The following is a 6,097-nucleotide window of genomic DNA, read 5'->3' as shown; positions in this document are numbered from 1 at the left end:
TCTGCCCCCTTCTCCCCACCCTTACCCCGGGGAGTCGTTCCCCTTACCCTGGGGCGTCATGCCCCACTACTCCGCCCTCCATCCCCGGGGCGTCATGTCCCCCCCATCCCCGGGGAGCCATACCCCGAGGACACCCCAACCCCCCACTAATGTTTATATTCAAATACAAAGCCCATTAAAATGAACAAAATGCAAGTATTCAAAAAATTAAACAAGAGTAAAAAGAATAAAATACAAGTATTCAAAAAATGAAACAAGATTCTTCTTGTTTCTCCTATTAAGAAGAATAAAATACAAGTATTCAAAAAAGCAAACAAGAGTAACATATATGTTCTACTATTTGTTCTTGTTTCTCTTATTAAAAAGAATAAAATACAAGTATCCAATAAAATCAAACAAGATTATTCTTGTTTCTCCTATTAAAAAGAATAAAATGCAAGTATTCTAAAAATCAAATAAGATTCTTCTTGTTTCTCCTATTAAAAAGAATAAAATACAAGCATTCAAAAAATCAAACAAGACATGTCTCTTTTAATGTTTCTTCTTGTTCCTCCTATTAAAAAGAATAAAATACAAGTATTCAAAAAATCAACAAGAGTTGCCCTTCTTCTCTTTGTACTTCGTGTAACTCTTTGAAGTATTAGTTTTTTTCATTGTAAAGCTTCACCTAAAATCTTTATTGTTTTTTCATTTAATTAAGTTAATCTAAGTATTCAAAGTTACAATTAATCAAAACAAAATAACTAAATACAATCTAATAATCAAGAGAGAGATAGAATGAGTTTGGGCCATTCGGGATTTAACTTCCAGAAATATTGGGCTAGTTTTATTTCCCTTTTTAGTTTCATTTGAAAAGCTTCTGTTGATTTGGGCCTCTTTTCAGTTGTATATGGATCAAGCAAATTATTGAAGAAGTAACCGGAATCCTGCTCCCCATTGACTTCACTGAGAGTTTAGACGTACCTGAAGATGCAAGTAGCTGCACATGTATATTTGTCATACGAAAATCAGATTATCAACTGCTTCATAAAACAACAAAAAGATATGCATTGCTCAATTGTAACTTTTTTATTACCATTCGAATATTTGCTGCTGAAGCAGCACTCAATTTCTTATCAAGTCCCTTCTTGGACCCCTGCTTTGCTAATGGCTTTCTTGAGTTTGTAAGATCAGTGAGAGCTTTCCTACCACCCTTGTCATGTACTTTAGCAAAGTTATATTTCGTCTCAGCAGTAAATTTGTCTTTGGTGGCATTAAGATATTTCCCGATGGAAATCACACTCGTGTAGTTTTTCTTTGATGCCTGAAGAGAAGAAGACTTTGCTGAGTTTGAGATGTCATTAAGTGTTTTTCTTCCACCAAGTCCTCCTCCTTTCTTCAGGGCTTTGTAAGTATCATTCTTTCCAAACAAAGAAGCACCTGTGAAAAATAATTTTTAGTGAACCAACAGAAGTATATCATAGCATTGTACTCTCAGGGTTATGTAATGAGGTTTCTACCATCAAAATCTATATTGATATTCTGATCTTGAAGCATAGCCATGTTTTCGTGTCCCAACAGAATTTGGATAAGATCCTGCACCATGTAAATGAGGTTATAACATGAAATGAGAGCAAAACATGATTGATCACATACAGAAAGTACAAGCGAAAACAACAAAGAATTGAGTGATGTAAGCATCAAAGAATTTTATGTTGCATTTTGATTCAGTGTGTCTATATTCTCTATTCAATCACTTAGAATAATATATGCAGTGGTAGCAAGAAACAGAATTATCAAAGATCAAAAAAGCTAGTAATTGCTTTCCAAGATAAGCAGTTCAAATTCTGCCCAAAGGGCATATGAAAAGAAAAGATTCTCTATAATGTGGCACCAGCAATTGCCATCTTCAAGAGGGCAACTAAATACAGTTACAACACTATTGAAGACATAGTTTGTTTGCTTAAAATACCAGATCATCTAGTTTTGCAACAAAGAAAAGAAAATTATATACAAGAATCAAAGCTTAAATAACATGACTTTATCCATGTACTATGAGTTTGTAAAATATATTTGATAGAATGATTCAATATGTATAAACTCTATACCATTTACTTTGCAGTAATAGCAAGAAACATAACTATCAATCCCGGAAAGAGGGTAAGAAGAAGATGCCCAAATATAATGTCAAACAGGGAGTCATTTGGCCATAACGTTTTTATTCACTTTTTTTTCCGATTGACCATGAAACTTCCAATTAAGCGGCATACATGTTGGAGTGTACTCTAGCAGGAGTTTCATGCAAAATGGCACTTAGAATCCTAAGTATGGTTTGTGTTTTTCCAGTCCCTGGTGGACCCTAGAGTAATGAACTTTGTTAAATACTTAACTCTATTAAAGTTCTAACTTTCTGGTTAAGAAGCATCAATGAGACTAGATTAACTTGAATATCAATCACTGCCTTTTTTAATTTTATACACTAATCTCTTTTTATGGTAATTTTGATACATTAAAGTATTTTTCACGGAATAAATAAAAACAAACAATTGAGCACTGAGCAGCTGCACTCGTCGTGGCTTTTCGAGATACATACATACATAAATCATAAAATAGTACACTTGAAAGAGCATTAAGAAAAGGCCTATTTTGTTTATACAACCTAAAAAATAAATGGAAAAGTCAAACTTGTATCAACACAAATGCCTGCAAAGAGAAATGTTGAATGAGAAAAATGTATGCTAAGTTTTACATGACTGAGAACTACTAATAGGTCATCAAGGGGGACAGAAGCACTGAGTAGTAAAGATTTCTTACAGGTTTACTGATGACTGCACCCCTAATGTAAGGCTGGTTAAGCATATTTAAGTATACCAACATTTCTCATAGCACTCATCGACTTAGTTATCACATTGTTGTACATTATATCTATTTCATTCACAAGTGGAACAGATACTAAAAGCTTCAAAGTGACTGATATAAGATTAGTGAACAGATCTTCTTCAGGCAATTTTTAGAATAATAGAAATTTCATGTTGTAAAAGCACAAAAGGAGCAGAGAAGTATCCTATAATTTGTAAATTCAACAATCAGGTAATGATATTCATCATAGCAACACCACAACAACTTGTGTGAGAAGAAATCTGTACATAAAAAATAGTGTATCGGTGTTTAGAATGCGCAACACAATCTCGTCGAGCGTAGAATTTGACGGAGCACAAACTAGAACACAAACACGATACTTCCGACTGGAATTGACTACTTCTAGTTTCTAGAAAATAAGTTTAGTGTAAGAGGGCGCAAATTTAAATCTCATATCATTATGATGGACAACATTAAACATACCAAGTCATTGCCAGATGTAGAGAAAAATCCATCATCCTCGTCTATTGGCATTTCTTGGTCTAGAGGATTAATCCCACCTAACCATGGAGATGTTTGTCCCCAGTGTTTGTATCTGCAAAGTTCAAATAGTTTACCCTACGAGATATTCAAAAGGAACAAGGTCTTAAAGAGATCTGGAAAAGGAATCCTTTCCACAATTCTGAACTTTGATTTTATACAGATTATGCATGTATCTCAAAAAAGCATTAGTAAAATATGGGAGACAAGTTGTCAATAACCAACAAATACACCTATAAACAGTATAGATCACACAGCCAATAAAATCCAAAAGAATACACCATTTTTCGCCCAGGTTCTCCATCCATCCAGAAAGAAGGAAGATTCAACTGCTAGAGTTGCTGGGTTATGGTTATTATATTACTTAAGTACTTAAGGTTTGTTTCAAGATCAGATCGCTACAATTCCCTTTAATCTAACAAGAAAAACCCTAGAATAACTCCATATGAAGAACCAAAAATCAAATTTAAATTCTGTTTTCAACTTGAACCCTAAAATAGAAGAAACCCAAATGTACAAGATTCAAAAATTTAACATAGTTCCATAGTAGTTAGATGGAAAAAATTATAATTTTTCTCAGGGATTAAAAACAGGATGATAGATAGCAGAAGAACACAAAAAACTCACAAAATAGAGAAATTTACAGCCTTCTTCGAAGAATTTGCACACAAGATTATCAAGCTTTCTTCTCAGTATGTTGGATGATTTCTCAAAACTATTTTGTGTTTTTTCGTCATAGTTTTGGAATTAAAAGAACAGCGAAAGTAAATATACAGGGACGATCGCTCCCAACGGTCATATTTCGCCACCTTTTACTAAATTGCCCTTCTTTTACCTGTTAATTACAAGAATGGTAACTAATTACAAGAATGGTAATTATGTGGTGTTTGGTATTGAAGAGAGATATTTTAACAACATAGTTTTTCTAATATTTGACATGGTAACTTTTAGGCTTCGCATTATTAGGGTCAGGCTATTAGATAATGGCTAAACACGTCTAAATCTATGTTGTTTAATCCTCTTCTCATTCATTACTTCTTTGGTCCGGCAAGTAGGAATGAGGGGAATTCTAATGTTGGCCACCGTTAAAAAGCATTCAAAACGAAATGATTAACAATACATGCATAAAAATCATTCACGAATCACTTTGTACATAAACTTACTTTAATAAGTCATCATGGTGCCCACAACCTTAGTTATGAAATTTAGCTACTCATTATCTCTAAGAACACAATCAAAATTTACTAAAATCAAAATCATTTAAGTATTCCCTCGTGTACATAAACTTACTTTAATAGTTGCATTCCCTCGTGTACGTATTTTATTCCTCAACCTCCTGTTTTTTCGTCTCCCTTGATTAAGGTTATCAACTTGATAGAGGTCAGAGTACACATGATTATAAGAATTTAGGCTATTACAAATTACAACTATCCCACTTAAGAATATCATGCTCCATTTTGCAAGCAAGGGTGTAGCTTAGAGAATAATGAAATGGGTGATAACTATAAGGTCTCGGATTCAAGAGACGAAACCACTAAGTGATTTCTTTTCATCTGTCCTAGCTAGCCTTGGTGGATAGAGTTACACGGTCCATGTTGCTGGTGGGAGGTATCCCTTGGAAATTAGATAGAGTGTGTGCAAGTTGGCCTGGACACCAGAATTATTTTACAAAAACAATATCAAGCTCTTTGTAATAGCGAATCAATATGCCAACTTATTATACAAGGTAACTTGACAGAAGGAGGAGACCTCTTCACAAGCAGGTTGTCTAAAACTACTAAATAATTTTTTCACCTCTTAAATTACATGAGCTCAAATAATTCAAATATTATCCATTCACTAGTGCTTTTAGGGGTCATTTGGTAGAAAGATTGATAATGCAGGGATTATTTTTTATCAAGTGTTTGGTTCATTATTTCCCATCTAATCTTGTGTATGCATGGTTTAAAACTCTACAAGAAGCTTCTTTCTAATTATATCCTTGAACTATTATAAGATATTTATTTCATGTATAGCTTCAGTGCATTCTATTGGCCAATATTACTCATCACATTATCCTCTCACATATGACTATTTCTAGAAATGAATTGTTAATAGTCCCCAATATTTGTATCGGATGGTTTTGACATTATTTAAGTGATACATCACATGATTTAAATACTGAGGGTTTGATAAGTATATTTAAGTTTCTAAATTTGATAGAAGTTCATTCATAGTAAAAAGGGAAAACCAACTATTTTATATTCTTTCTTATACCGAACGTCTACAAAACAAAAACCATTTAAAAGAAAGTACAAAATGTTGAATACATATAAACACTTGCATGTTTGTGACTGAAAATTTTCTTTTTATCCTTTTTCTTCTCTTGAACCCTTCACTTGAAAGAAAACCAACTAGTCTATTTCAATTTCTAATGTACATTTTGTCAATTTTCAGCTGAATGTCTCTCAAAGTGAGAGAGTCTTTCTATTATATAGAGAAAATAAAGATTACACATCCCTAAAGATCCGCCATTCCTATCCCTAAAGATCATCTATTCTATCTATACAAATCTGCCATTGAATCCCTCTAAATCTGCCTTGCTATCCCTCCAAATCAGCTATTCTATCACAATATTTATTCATATGATTCTACAACAAATGTATATGATCATGCTAATTTATATCACTATATAATTACATTAATATATACAATCATTTAGTTGTCTATCATGCTAACA

At 33.1% G+C, this 6,097-nt stretch overlaps 1 long non-coding RNA gene across 1 annotated transcript in view; it reads right to left on the bottom strand.

The window, feature by feature from the left end:
• Positions 1–6,097, bottom strand: part of LOC102587585 (uncharacterized) — a 14,052-nt gene that overhangs the window by 3,998 nt on the left and 3,957 nt on the right. Inside the window, exon 2 of the long non-coding RNA XR_368919.2 lies at positions 5,640–5,641. This is a non-coding gene — a long non-coding RNA (uncharacterized lncRNA). The remainder of the gene's footprint in view (positions 1–5,639; positions 5,642–6,097) is intronic.

The sequence above is a fragment of the Solanum tuberosum genome, unplaced genomic scaffold, assembly GCF_000226075.1.
Source record: "Solanum tuberosum cultivar DM 1-3 516 R44 unplaced genomic scaffold, SolTub_3.0 scf00615, whole genome shotgun sequence".
In the NCBI taxonomy this organism is placed as follows: Eukaryota; Viridiplantae; Streptophyta; class Magnoliopsida; order Solanales; family Solanaceae; genus Solanum; species Solanum tuberosum.
Note: the sequence above shows the minus strand (reverse complement) of the source record. Positions and strands in the feature narration are given on the sequence as shown.